The 13,657-nt window shown below is 35.4% G+C and overlaps 2 pseudogenes; both read left to right on the top strand.

The window, feature by feature from the left end:
* The first annotated feature begins 5,933 nt into the window (after nt 1-5,933).
* LOC149183441 (uncharacterized) lies at nt 5,934-6,488 on the top strand (annotated as a pseudogene).
* Nucleotides 6,489-6,860: 372 nt separating this feature from the next.
* On the top strand, nt 6,861-7,328 carry LOC149183440 (vesicle-associated membrane protein 727 pseudogene; annotated as a pseudogene).
* Nucleotides 7,329-13,657: the final 6,329 nt, after the last annotated feature.

Here is a 13,657-nt window from a genome sequence, read left to right as displayed (position 1 = left end):
TGAAACACATGAGTTTTATACTAGTTGCTCATCAAACACTGCAAATACATTTAAGATTGCTCAAACATATCCAGACTACAAGTAATTTTTCAAATGATTTCCAACCATGTTTCATTATTCATAAATTGTCTTTATAGAGTTTCACATAACAGTTTGCAAAATAATAGAATCCTCATAATTACAATACTGAGATATTTTAAAATATCCTTTAAGTTCATGCATGAAAAATATAAACTTAGAAAATATCTAATGAATCCTAGAAAAATGTAGGCAAATCTGCTAAAATCTAGGCAAAAATAAAGTGATCTAGTCAATTGTCTAGCTGGAAAATAGAATAGGTCCCTTTGTAGATTATCATTGTTGTTTCAACAAAACAGGTCCCTCTGTCTACTTCATCAACACTGCCCCTAGATGTCTTCTACTACTCTGTGATTTTCTAGAAAAATCGTTGACAAGCAGGTCGTCAGCATTACTGATTTTCTGATCTGAGATATAGCTAACAACCGGGAGGTCAATCCTTTTAAATATTGCTGACAATAGAGATGTTAACGTCTCTGTTTCGTTCTAGAAAAAATCGCTAACAGACATGTTGTCGGCATTTTCCTGTAGGTTTCGTTTACTAATCAGTATGCATAGTTTGTTCAAAATAACTGACAGACACACTGTCAAGTTTTTCAAAAACACTGACAAGGGCATTGTCATCTCTCTCGACTTTCATATTGTATACAAAACTGGCAGGCCGACTGTCAACGAAATGAAAAAATTGAGTTTTTTATTTAAACAAGTGGACAAAAATGGTTTTGATACCCTGGAATATTAGCTGAGGGTACTGGCAGCTTCGAGTAACACATCCAACTTGTCTAATCTCTGCTTCTTGTTCTTTCTAGTCTCCATGGGCTTTACTTTGGAAACCTGTTTATTTCCTTTCTTATTAGGGATTGCAGGCTTATTCTCAAACTCTATAGACCTTTTCTTAGACTTTGCAGGTTTCTCATTGATGATTAAGTCTTTCAAAGGCACATCATCTATGTCAATGACTTGTTTAGCTAACTATGGGTTGCTTCTAAGCTTGATTTTATACCGTAGCTTGTTTGTTGGCCTAGTGTGCCTATTACCCGATCTGAGAATCTCAGGTGTTGGTTCCCTTTCCTCTGTTATTGGCTTCTTGCCCTTTAAATCTTCAGGAATAATTGTGTCTGTAGGGGTGTTCTGTGAGGGTAAATTTGAAAAATTAGTGGAGCCAATGTCAGCTTCTGGGCTTCTCAACGATGTAGGCTCTGGCTTGTGAAGTTGAGCACTCTTCCTTTGATAGACCTTGGGAGTTTTTGGGGTAGTTGAGGCAGATGGGGCTTCTGATTTTTCATACATGATGGGAGTCCGAACAGGAACTTGAGTTTGAGTCTTATTCATCCTCCTGATAGTTTGGGGTCTGCCTCTTTTCCTTCTGGCAGGTTGAGGCTGGAACCCTCCCCAGAAAAGGAAATGGTTCCAGGTCCTCCCGAGCTTAATCAACTGGCTTTCTATCAAAAATTTTATCAGTGCCTTGTGATAAATAAAATGTGAAGAAGGGTTAACCCTAGCCCTGTACCTAGCAGCCATGTGCTTGAGGCTTTCCAGCAAGTAGAAGCAGGGATTAATCCTAATCTTCCCATCTAAATGTGCTAAGAAGTAAAAATGATACAAATTGATCCTATTATAATGACCCTCACAAGTAAAATACTATTGGCAAAGTTGTAGGGGAGCATACCATTTGTCTTGTAGCCAGTATTTTCGAACCCCGACCTTCCAATTTTTTGCTCTATGCTCTTCCTTGAAGAAAGATGGAATGTCTATGCTTGCTAGAATATGGTTGTGAAAAACCCTGTCACCGTCCATGGGAAAAGATGTGGCTTCGGCAACTGTGTGCTCTGTGACTTTAAATGTTAGACCACCGACTTCTACACGGCTCCCATCGAAACCTGTTACAAATGATTGAGCTACCAAATCGTGGTAATCGAAACACCGATAGAAGAACCGACTCCACCCTACCTGCTGGAACAAATGTAGGAGATCAGGATAGACATTCAATAGCTCCGGCTCTTTAGGTTCAGTTTGGTCTAGCATGCCTCCCTTTCCCATTCTGGTTGGTACTATCCACGGGATTCGATGATGTGTCCCCACAGTGGAAATAGTTTCAATTTCCAAGTGGAAAACTCAGATAACTTACCAATATAACTACTTACAGGATATGAGGTGTAAGATACGGTGAACCCACATGCGTCAAGTTAAACTTAACATCACGTTTGATCATGAGTGTGAATCATGATCAATAATTACATGAAATTGATTACATAGCACCTTTAATCATTACATAAGGTAAGCACGATCAAATTCATACTTTACCCTTTCGATCATAATAGAGACACCTGCGCTCAAAATATTGACGCTGACGTGGTCAACACAATCAACACTTTAAATATTAAAAAATAACTTAATCGCTGACAATTGACCTGTCGAAAAAATGAGAAAATAGTGTTATCCTCGTTGTCAGTGATATTCACTTTCCAACTATATTGGGTCCTAAAACACTGCTAGGAGTATTAACCTATTTATTACAACCTTAAATGCTGACAACGCAACTGTCAGCATTTTATAAAAATTACAAAAATGAAATTTTTGATGATAACATATCCAAAGCCACTTTTTTTATTCGATGAATGGAATGGATCTCAAAGCCACTAGGAATTTTTTTAAATGGTTTTTATTCAAAAGCTATAAAATATATTTAAATTATTACATTTTTATATTTTAAATTACAATTAAATTATAATTTTAGTATAATATTTAATTATAATTATAATATATTTTAATTTATTTTAATTTTTAATTAAAATTTATTTTAATGGTATATAATTGGTTTGTAATTAATTTAATTTAATAATAATTAAATAATAACTCTTAATTTAAATTAGGATTATATTTTTAATTAAAATTTCCTATTTTTGGCCTAGGGAGCAAATTTTCCAAAATTTTGGCAATTTTGACACTTCATGTTTGGAAGCTCATAAGTTGTGTTTTACTTCGTCAAATGAGGCCCAGGGAAACTCGTTAGATAGATAAAATCATGGATAATATTTATGTAGTGGTTTCATGACAAGAATCGGTCACTTAGTGAATCTAAAATTTAGCAAAAAATCAAGTTCTGAATTTGTAAAAAAAAATAATTTTCTATGTTTAATTTTTTGCATTTTCTTTTTTTCATATCTGTTGTTGAGCACAGATCCTTTCGACTATGTTCTCTTTGACCAATAATATATTTACAAGGATCATTGGAAAGATCAGAGATACTTTTATTTATTTATTTAATTTTATTTTTATTGAATAAATTATGTTTCCCTGATTTGGTATTTTTAATTTTAATTTGCATTTTAATTTAATTTTGATTGGTTTTGGCGGGACAACAGTTGAAGAGATGAGGAAGATAATATTTCAATCAATGGAATGGTTTCAAAAATAGAAGAAAAAAAATTTGACCAATGAAAATTATTGGAGCATATTTATTCTTCAACAACTCTCCTATTTTGAATTCATTTTGTAATTATAAATAGTAGTTTGTAGAATGGATAAAAAATGGGGGGTGGACTTCTCTTCTCTACAATTTTGGTATTCTTAAAACACTATTGTAATAGGAGTTTCATGATGTAGGTAGTGTTACACAACATTTTTCACTGTTCCTGTACTCCCTGTTCCACGATCCTGGAGGACCTCTACAATGAAACTTACATGATTTCCCATTGTTAAACACACACATGGCAAAGACAAATAAGAAAGATAAAACATGAGAGTTCATTTTTTATTAACAAAACATATACATCTATAGTACATGGTTTGACCGTTGGGTTCCACATCCCAAGGTCTCTTGGACTTCGTTTGTCTATTCGGCTTCCGCACTAACCCATAGAGGATTAGGTGTCCAACATTCCCCCCCTTAATCCGAAGGGTTATGTATGAGTCCAAGAAGAGAGATGTAATACAAAATGTGCAAAAATGCATGGTAGCACTAGGCTGAATGTGCTCTCTGAAATGTTGGTATAAAGGGTGGTGGTTTAAGGATGACCACCAACACTGGAATGCTTAGTGCAATTCCTAGAACTCTTCCAAAACTGGCAAGAAGATGAAGTCTTCTGCTAGAGGAAGTGCTCCTATTGTTTTGAAGAGGGAAACCTTCAACCATGAAAGGGAGGTCTCACCCCGTATAAAAGGGAGAACTTCAACCTGAAAAGGGAAGTCTCAACTTGTGATGGTTTAAGGATGACCAACAAATCTGGAATGCTTAATGCAATTCCTGGAATTCTTTCAAGTCTGGAAAGAAGATAAAGTCTTCTGCTAGAGGAAGTGTCCCAGATTCTTTGAAGAGGCATTACCAAATGAAGGCATGCTCAGGGGCATCTTTGTCTCTGGCTACAACTTTGAAACAAGTGTGGCAGGTTGTGGCTCAGGCTCGCTTGATGCGGATTTGAAGCTTGTAGATGACCATCATTTCCCCCCCTGTTAGATACAAGGTGAGATGATGGAGAAAACTCAACTGCAACACTGTTCAATACTCTTGAACAAGTTCTGACATGTGATTGAAATATCTTCTTGGCTGTTGATGCCCATTGCCAAGAAGCGATCCATCCAAGATGAATCTTTGTTCTTGCAGGAGGTTTGTTTCTGAAGCATCTATTTGAAGAATGACTGGTTTTATGACATTGCTTACATGGATGAAGATCAAAACAGTGATCTTTCAGATGGCCAACTCGGTCACAGTGTTGGCATTTCACAATCTGTTGTGGTTTTTGTTGAAGAGAACCAGAATCTGAAACAACTGAAGGTGAACTGTCATGAGGAGAAGGTGAAGATGAACTGTCCTGAAGAAATCCAGCACTTTGAAATTGGATTGGTTTTGAGTAGTCTGGAATATGAAAGGACAAGTCCTTGTCATATCCAAGACCAGTTCTCTGCTTGTTATGGACAAGCTCTTCCCAAGGTCTGATGATGGGCTTGGAAAGTGCAGACTAAACTTCTACACCTGCATGTACAATTGCTGATTTATTGGGTACTAAATCTGAATGAACCATAACATTATTGACTTGTTGCTGATGGGTGGTTGTCTCAATGTTCTGAACAAAAACAGGTTCAAAATGATGTCTATTTTGATGTAGCTCTTCTTGCTGTAGCTGTGATTCAAGCTACAAAAAATCGATCTTTTCCTGTGCATTATGCAGGCAGGTCTGAATGTCACAGAGAGTGTCTTTGTTGATGTTTACCATCCCATCGTCATTGGACTGTATCAAAGTATTTAATAAATCTAATACATCATAAATTAAAGCCATTTTCTGGGCTTTAACAATCAATGTTCCAATCAACCAGCAGCAATCACTGTGATGCTAAAAGAACACTACTTTCATGAACCATACATACTTATGCAGTAGTGAATATAACAAGGAATCAACAACTCTGGAATCAAAAAGTCAATACCTCTTTGCTTCAAAACTGTAATGTCATTATCCCCTCAAGAGCGGGTTTAGATCAGGTTCTCGGAAGATGTTGAAATCCCATCTCAAGTTAGTCCATGTAGAACATAGTCGTAATTGGAGAATCTGTCAGAATATTATGTGGATGAGGGTATAGATGGCCAAGTTGCTTCAAAGATTTTCACATCCCACTCCTGCATGCATATTTCCATGAGCGACAACCATTTTTCAGCTCAAATAACCTTCAGTGCAATTCTCTGATGAACCTAGTAAAGTGCTCTCTTTCTCTAGATCTTCCCTTCCTTTACGAAGCAAAATAAACCACAATGATATTGATAGACTGATATATGCACATTACAAGCTACTACAGGCACATGAAATCTGGAACATGTACACGAACTCAGCCTCTCATAAACTCACTGCTACAAGCATGTAGAAATGAAGATCCCCTCGGAGTTTAAATGTTTTAAAGCAAGGAGTTTATGGAGCGTGGTGAGGTTTGTGGTGGTAATGCTGAGAAAAAAGAATTGCAATGAATAAATTGTAGAGAATGGCTATTGATCTACACATTAAATACTTTAGAGGAGACAAATTTATGAACATGAATTCCATCGGAGGTAATTTCAATTAACACTATGAATTTTCATGCAGCAGTTCTCCAGCATGAATTTTCAAGGTTCCTGTAGCTTCGTCGATTTGTGGCCACGTTGTTAAATTAGGGTTTAGACGAAAGAACTGGGACGGACGTTTTCTTCTGAGAGAGGAAATTTTAAAAATGATTTGGAATCTGAATCAGATTTTGTGGGCTTTCCCCAATTCATTGCCTGCAATGAAAATGATGATCAGTATTTCGGTTTCATGGACCCTCGCTTTTCTAATTCTAATTTGTCATCGTCAAACTCCTGCACTTTCCTTTCAACGACCAGATCTTCCAAACACACATATCAAATAATCATTCCATTTGCGCATCAATCTAATCATGATCTTAAGTGAACTAAAGGCTTGAATGATCTGTCGAATAACAGACAGGTCGAATTCTTCCCTGAGAACTTGAAATGCCCTACAAACAGTGGTGGAAAGCTCTGATAAAACCCTTTGAATCGAAAATTTGTGAGCGAGAAACTAAGATTGGGCAAATGAGGAATCTTCTCCTAGACCAATGAGGAGAGACGACGCCAGGCCATAATTTGGCAATACATTCGACATAGTTTGCAGTACATTACCAGTTCCGTCGATTCCAGAATTTATATTTTGACAAAATCGAGAACTAACTCCCAAAGGAAATTGCATGGTTTGATTCTGGGATAGTAGTTCTCCAACTCCATCTGGACTGAACACTAAATATAACCACAAAAGTCAAAAGTCATGGCACAGCAATCCTTAATATACAGTTTTGTGGCTAGGGGAAACATTGTACTTGCAGAGCATACATCATTTTCGGGGAATTTTAGTATTATTGTTGTCCAGTGCCTGCAAAAGCTGCCCTCAAACAGCAACAAGTTCACATACACATGTGATAACCACACATTCAATTACCTCGTGGATGATGGATTTGTGTTTCTTGTTGTTGCAGATGAAGCTGCAGGAAGGCAGGTGCCTTTTCTTTTCTTGGAGAGAGTAAAGGAAGATTTTAAGCGGCGTTATGGAGGAAGGGTTGAGACAAGCATGGCGCACAGCCTTGATAAGGACTACGGGCCAATACTGAGAGACCACATGCAATATTTCATGGACCATAAAACCAGTAGCCACAGTCTTGGGAATAATTTGATTTACCTCAACATTCTCAACCATACAGATACTTCTGCATACACTACAAACAAGAAAATCCGCTAAGAACTTTAGCTGCTTCAAATGCAGTTTCGTCTCCCTCAATACCACACCATGGCGGTGTTTCAAGATGTGGAGCAGATAGAGAATAACATCAATAGCGCTAAGAGAAGGCCAACCAGCACAAGGTCAGACGAATTGTTGTTCAACGCAAAATCTATAATAGAAACCGTCCTGACAACAATAAGAAAATAGATTTCTGACAAAGGCCAAATTAATGGAGCGTTAGCTCAGGCGCACATTGAAAACGCTCAAGTTCAGGCAAGAATGAATACATGAAGAATAATGGACATGCAAATCTTTGAGAGGCAGCGAATAGGAAAAAACTGACAGGTACAGTTGAGCAGCGTATTGAGGCATTATGCTGCAGATTCTAGAGAGCAGCGTATAAAACGGCCACAGAAAACAAGTGGCTCATAGTTGAGCAGGGCAGGAGATCGCCTGCTCTGATACCATGTTAAACACACACATGGAAAAGACAAATAGGAAAGATAAAACATGAGAGTTCATTTTTTATTAACAAAACATATACATTTATAGTACATGGTTTGACCGTTGGGTTCCACATCCCAAGGTCTCTTGGACTTCGTTTGTCTATTTAGCTTCCACACTAACCCATAGAGGATTAGGTGTCCAACACCCATCATGAAGAAACTCTCATTATGTCCCTCTTCATGAGCAGAACAATTCCCTTTTGCATCATTTCCCCAAAATATTCATTTTACCCTAGTTCACAAGACCGACGCTAATGACCCGTTCCCTCGCGCCGATTTGTAGAGATTGAAACTAGGACTAGTGTCGTACGGAACAACTGAGCCTTTTCTCAATCGCGCTAATCCTCTTTTGGCAAGTTTTTTAAATATGGAGTCGAAGCTTCCAGGTATAGAAGCTTCGTAACGGAAGTCTGGTAAATGGTTGGGCTGGATGGAACCGAGGAAGTCAGTTTGGGATCCTTTCCCCTATTAATATGGAACAAACCCAAGAGATAAGGCCTTCTCCCATGATAAGAGGAACCATCTGCCCTCCATCCAAGTTATATAAACCCCTCCTTTTCCAAGATACACTAGTTTCAGTCTTTGTATTTTTGGATCTTGAGTAACCAGCAAGACATATATAGCTTGTATATCTCTAATTTATGTTTGTGGAGGGAGAATAGTGTGTTTGGTTTGGTTTGAAACTAAAGGGAAGAAGCCTTAAAACTTCCATTGTTGGGGTTATCCATGAGATGCTAGCAGAAGTGTGGGAACACAGATGCGTCAGAGGAGACCAACAACATCAAGGCATTGGTTGTAATCTCTTTTTGAACTTATATGAATACAACTATTGATTGATTTCCTACATTAAGTGTTATCTTACATTTGATGGCTTAATATTCCTTGACCTTTTAAGTAGGTTGAATGCAATTTGTATGCTATCACGTTTGTTGTTGTTGTTTGTTTGCTTGTTTCAGGTATTCGAAGGAAGGAAACAAAAGATAGCTGGAGTAAGGAAGAAGGATCATCACCAAGCGAAATAGTGTTCTAAGAGGTAGGCCCTCTTATTTGATTCTAGCTTAAGGAAGTTTTCCATAGATTATTTGTTTGTGGCTAGACCCGCTCTCTCAGGCTAGAGGAATTGTCTTTGTCCGCATCGAGAATTTACCTACACCACAGTAGAGAGGATCAATCTCAGATCTGAGAATTATTAGGATTTATCTTTTTCCATTATGAACTATGTATGAGAGGCAAAGTTTGCACTATTGCAACTCTTGCTTTTAGCAACAAAGTTTATGCTTTGGAGGAGATTGTAAGAGATTCAAAGAATTTTGCAAGAGACCAAGTTTAATCAATCTATGTTTTGAATACTATTATTTTTAATACAGATTTCATTTCTTTTGATAGTAGAATTATGTTATTGGATTTATATTTATGCACTTCTGTCGATATGAATTCCTTTCTTATAGATTAGCTATCTAATCTGTTTGTCTCATGAGTCTGTTATTAGTTTTGTCTTTTTCTCTTGTGTATTGAAACCAGAATTTTGAGTAACTATTTACTCAGAAATCTACCATTTAATCCTAATTTAATTACTACTAACATTATGTGAATTATTTCCTAATGTTATTGGTTGATCATTCGTTGTTAATTGTTTAATGGTTATTAGCATTATGAGAACTACTTCCTAATGTTAATTATGAATCATTCATGTTAATATATCTATGAACATAATGTGTTTTGATATTCATAATATCAGTTAATTGAACTACTTCATTAGCTTGATATTCATTATAATCCATATATATTTAAATCTCAAACAGTTAATTACTTTGCTCTCGGTTGGGTTAGATCTACATCTTCCTAATCAAGATAGGCTTAGGATTTGTTTACTTTTGTTTGTATTATAAGATAGTTTTCATTTATATTAATCATTATATTTCTATAAGTCCTCTTATCAAAGATGCAAACTTTAGTTGTGGCTTGGCTGAGCCCTGGATCAACTTAAGAATCAATTACTTGCATAATCAACCGGAAGAGTCAATCTGATGTCTCTTCTCTATTGGTAGGTGAAGGTCATACTTTAAGCCACTAGAGATAGAGAGAAGGTAACTGGACCTAGTTTAACTAGTTGGAACCACCATTCCAAACGGAAAAGGAGATGCTTTAAGTTCCCAACCGAGTGGTCTCCCTTATAATTTTGAGGCAGACATTTCGAGCCTACAACACTATCATAGATGAAATTATCATAGTTGATCTTTTTTTATTCAATTATCATGACTTTATTCTTATCGATATTAACAATCATGCCCATCTTAGAGAAATAATCATTATGGATTTTAAGTTTCTTTTTTAGATCATCATGTCTTTTAGCTAGAAGAACAATATCATTAGCATAAAAGAGAAGAGTAATGACCATACTAGCGAGCTTGTGGCCATCATATCCCACAACTTCCAAACACTCTTCTAGCTTATTGATGTAAATTCCAAAATGGGTATGGAAAGGGGACACCCTATCTTAACTACGATGTTGCACTTAATTTTTTAGACCAACCCTTGGTGGTCTTAAGCTTAGTGACAACATTCCCATATAGTTGAATTACAAAAACCATAAACTCAAGAGGAACCATTATTTCTTCGAGTCCTTTCCATAATTCACTACATAATACGAGTTCTTGATAATACATTAGCACAAGCATACAAAATACATGGTTATGCCTTAAAAATAAAAGATGTTGGACATAGATAAACAACAAATCCATTGAAACCACCAATTATTCATATAATACATGGCGTAGGAGGGGAAGAAATTATCATGTAAAAGTAAATAAAATAAATAATTAACATTGAAATATATAAGTATAGCATACTTCCGCGGGTGGTAGCACAATTGGAAAAACCATGTTGGAAAGCCTTTGTGAATCCAAGTGATCGGAAGTTTAATCCTCCTCGGACATGTCTCACTAGCTGAACTTACAAAAAAAAATATAAGTATAGCATACATAAGTATATGCATTTAAACACACACACACACAATGTGGTAACATATAAAAGCATATTTATATAAGTTATCAGAAGCAACAAAACCACTCATAAACTTAAATTGTAACTAATATTATAAGTTTAATTTAATAACTTTTTAAAAGTTAAAACATCGAAATGTTTAAAGATTGATTATGTAGCTAGAAAGTTATTAACTAACTTTCAATAAAATAAAAATGGCTCTAAGTCATTGAAAAGGGATTTTGGCCAAATTTTAACATGGTATATTGAAGATCAAAAAGTATAATTGTCTCCGATAGTGAGATTCACTCCAACTTTTTCTCTTGTGAATGTAAATATTTTTTTACGTGAATTTAAAACCTTTCCTTTCTTTCCATGCATTTTACAACTTTGTAAAGATCATAATTTAGTCATTGAAATAATTATTCACATACCATTATCATGTGTTAATGTTTCCTACCCAAATTTAACCAATGATTAATTCATTATAGATAAATATACTATATTTCTTGAATATGTTTAAATGTTTGTGTTAGAGATTGATTAATATGTCGATTGAATAATTTTCTAGGTAGATCCACCTGAAGGGATCACTTCCAACAGGCTCAAACGTAGAGATTAATCTTGAAGGTGTTGAGAGAGTTCAAGATGTGATCTCCTAATATCAAAGGTGCTTAACAAATGGGACTTGACCAAATGAACTAACCCTTAGGGCTATTTATGGAGAGATATACAATATTTTCCGTATATTTTTTAATATTTATGATAGGGATTGATTAACATATATTCCTGAAACTTCTGTATTTGTTCCATATACATTACCACTAATATTTCATGGTTGATATATTTATAATTTGGATCTTTTATGATCTATAATTGTTTCCTAAGTTTATAAATTTACATTGCTCATTCATTTATTTCACGCATACAATGAATTGCTTGATATAAATTTATTATGATTTCTACTATTAAATGGATTCAAAAATTCTAATGTTATGTCCATTAATGTTAAATATATATGCATTTCTCTTTGTTACTCAATACCAAAACACTCCACTGAGCATATCCTTCCTCTTAACCTGTTGCCTATTTAGTTTTAGGAATATGTGTTGTGGGAATGATGACACCTATTGGAGGTTCTTCTGCCAATATGTTTTAATTCTAGTGTTTATTATTTGAACTTTGTTATTATATGCTCCCCTTTTATCTCTCACATTATCACTAACCTCATAATATAACACTTTAAATAATTGTTTTGAAGTAATTCAGAACAATTATCATTAGTGACATATCGAAAGTTACCCATATTAAAACCTTTGCAATACTATATATCTATATATATATATATATATATATATATATATATATATATATATATATATATATATATATATATATATATATATATATATATATATATATATATATATGGTGACTTGAGGGATTGGAGGATTTGAGTTCAGAGATGAAGATGGCTAGGGTTTTTCCTTCCACATTCATTCATGTTGTCGTTGTCAATCATTAGACTTGCAATCCTAGAGATCGAAGTCCCCATCATGTGATCAAGGCCGTATTTGTAGTTTCTGAAGGTTTATGGCATAAGTTATGGTTATTGTCAAGATTTTACATCGAAGGAAGGGCTCCTCTCAAGTCATGCCGGATCTAGTTTTTACTATCATATTGTCATATTTGGATATGTAAAGATTCAAATAAGTCTTTTTATCCACATTCGATGGATATATGTTCCATCTCCTTTCTGATCGGTGAGCTAACCTGGAGAATCCTCGATTACATGGTGCTTTTAAGGATATTTTTCCAGATCTAAGTCAAAGGCTTGATAAAATGCTAACCTCAGGATTCATGGCCCTTTTTATTTTCCACCAAATCGCACGAGGTTAGGGATGCGAGGCCTATCTCATCCCCATGATTCTCAGGCCCTTTTATTCTTGCAGATCAGGTTAAGGAATAAAATTGGAAAACTAGATCCTCAAAGCTTATTGTTAGATCTAGAGCCAAATCAAACTTTGACATGCCCTTTCAAATATTTGCTAGGTCCCCAAATGGAAAATAATTTCTTGTTAATGTTTGGGTTGTGACTATAGTAAAGGACATAAAAACGAAAGTGTAGAATTGCTTGGGTTATCTAACGAATTTTTAGAGCTTGATCCATGAAGGAAATCTTTCACAAGACGACATTTTCTTGCAAGAATATGGTATCACATGTAATTCAAACATTATTATAAATATGATATTGTGGGGTGGAAGTCCAAGAGTGAAAGGGCCTTCCAATAACAGAAAAATTCTAGTTTCTTTCAAGGGTGCAGTAAAAAAAAGGGCTTAAATACATAACAAACATGGTCAAACTTCCACTAACCTCGACCCCTATATTGTAGAACAAATGAATCAGGTGTCAGCCTTCACAGTAAATCTGCCAAAGGTCAATGAACTCTACTCTGATTTCCAATCAAGAGAAATCATATGCAGATTTAATGGTTTCTGGCCCAAGACAGAGGACCTATATCAATGGATCTTCTCCACTTGGACTAAAAACTATGATATTCAAATATGCTCTAGAGGTGTTTTTATTCTAAAATTTGATACAATAAAAAATTTGGATTTTTTTTTAAAAGAGGGACCTTGGTTTTGGGGTAGTGTGGCCCTTTTTATGACCCCATAGTTCCAAGGTTTTGATGCTAATTCCATGGTGGTTTCCAAACTGGCAGTGTGGTTATATTACATAATATCCCTTTGCATTGTTTTCATCACAAAGTGTTAGAAGGATTCAACAATTCTTTGGGGAATTTCTTAAAGGTGGACTCAGATAGAGTGACAAAATGAATCTTCACCTTTACCAAGATA

Source organism: Pinus tabuliformis, chromosome 3_2, assembly GCF_031772625.1.
Source record: "Pinus tabuliformis cultivar Carrire ecotype Pingquan chromosome 3_2, CPIR1, whole genome shotgun sequence".
Lineage (NCBI taxonomy): Eukaryota > Viridiplantae > Streptophyta > Pinopsida > Pinales > Pinaceae > Pinus > Pinus tabuliformis.
The sequence above is the reverse complement of the archived record's forward strand: the minus strand, read 5'-3'. Positions and strand labels throughout refer to the sequence as shown.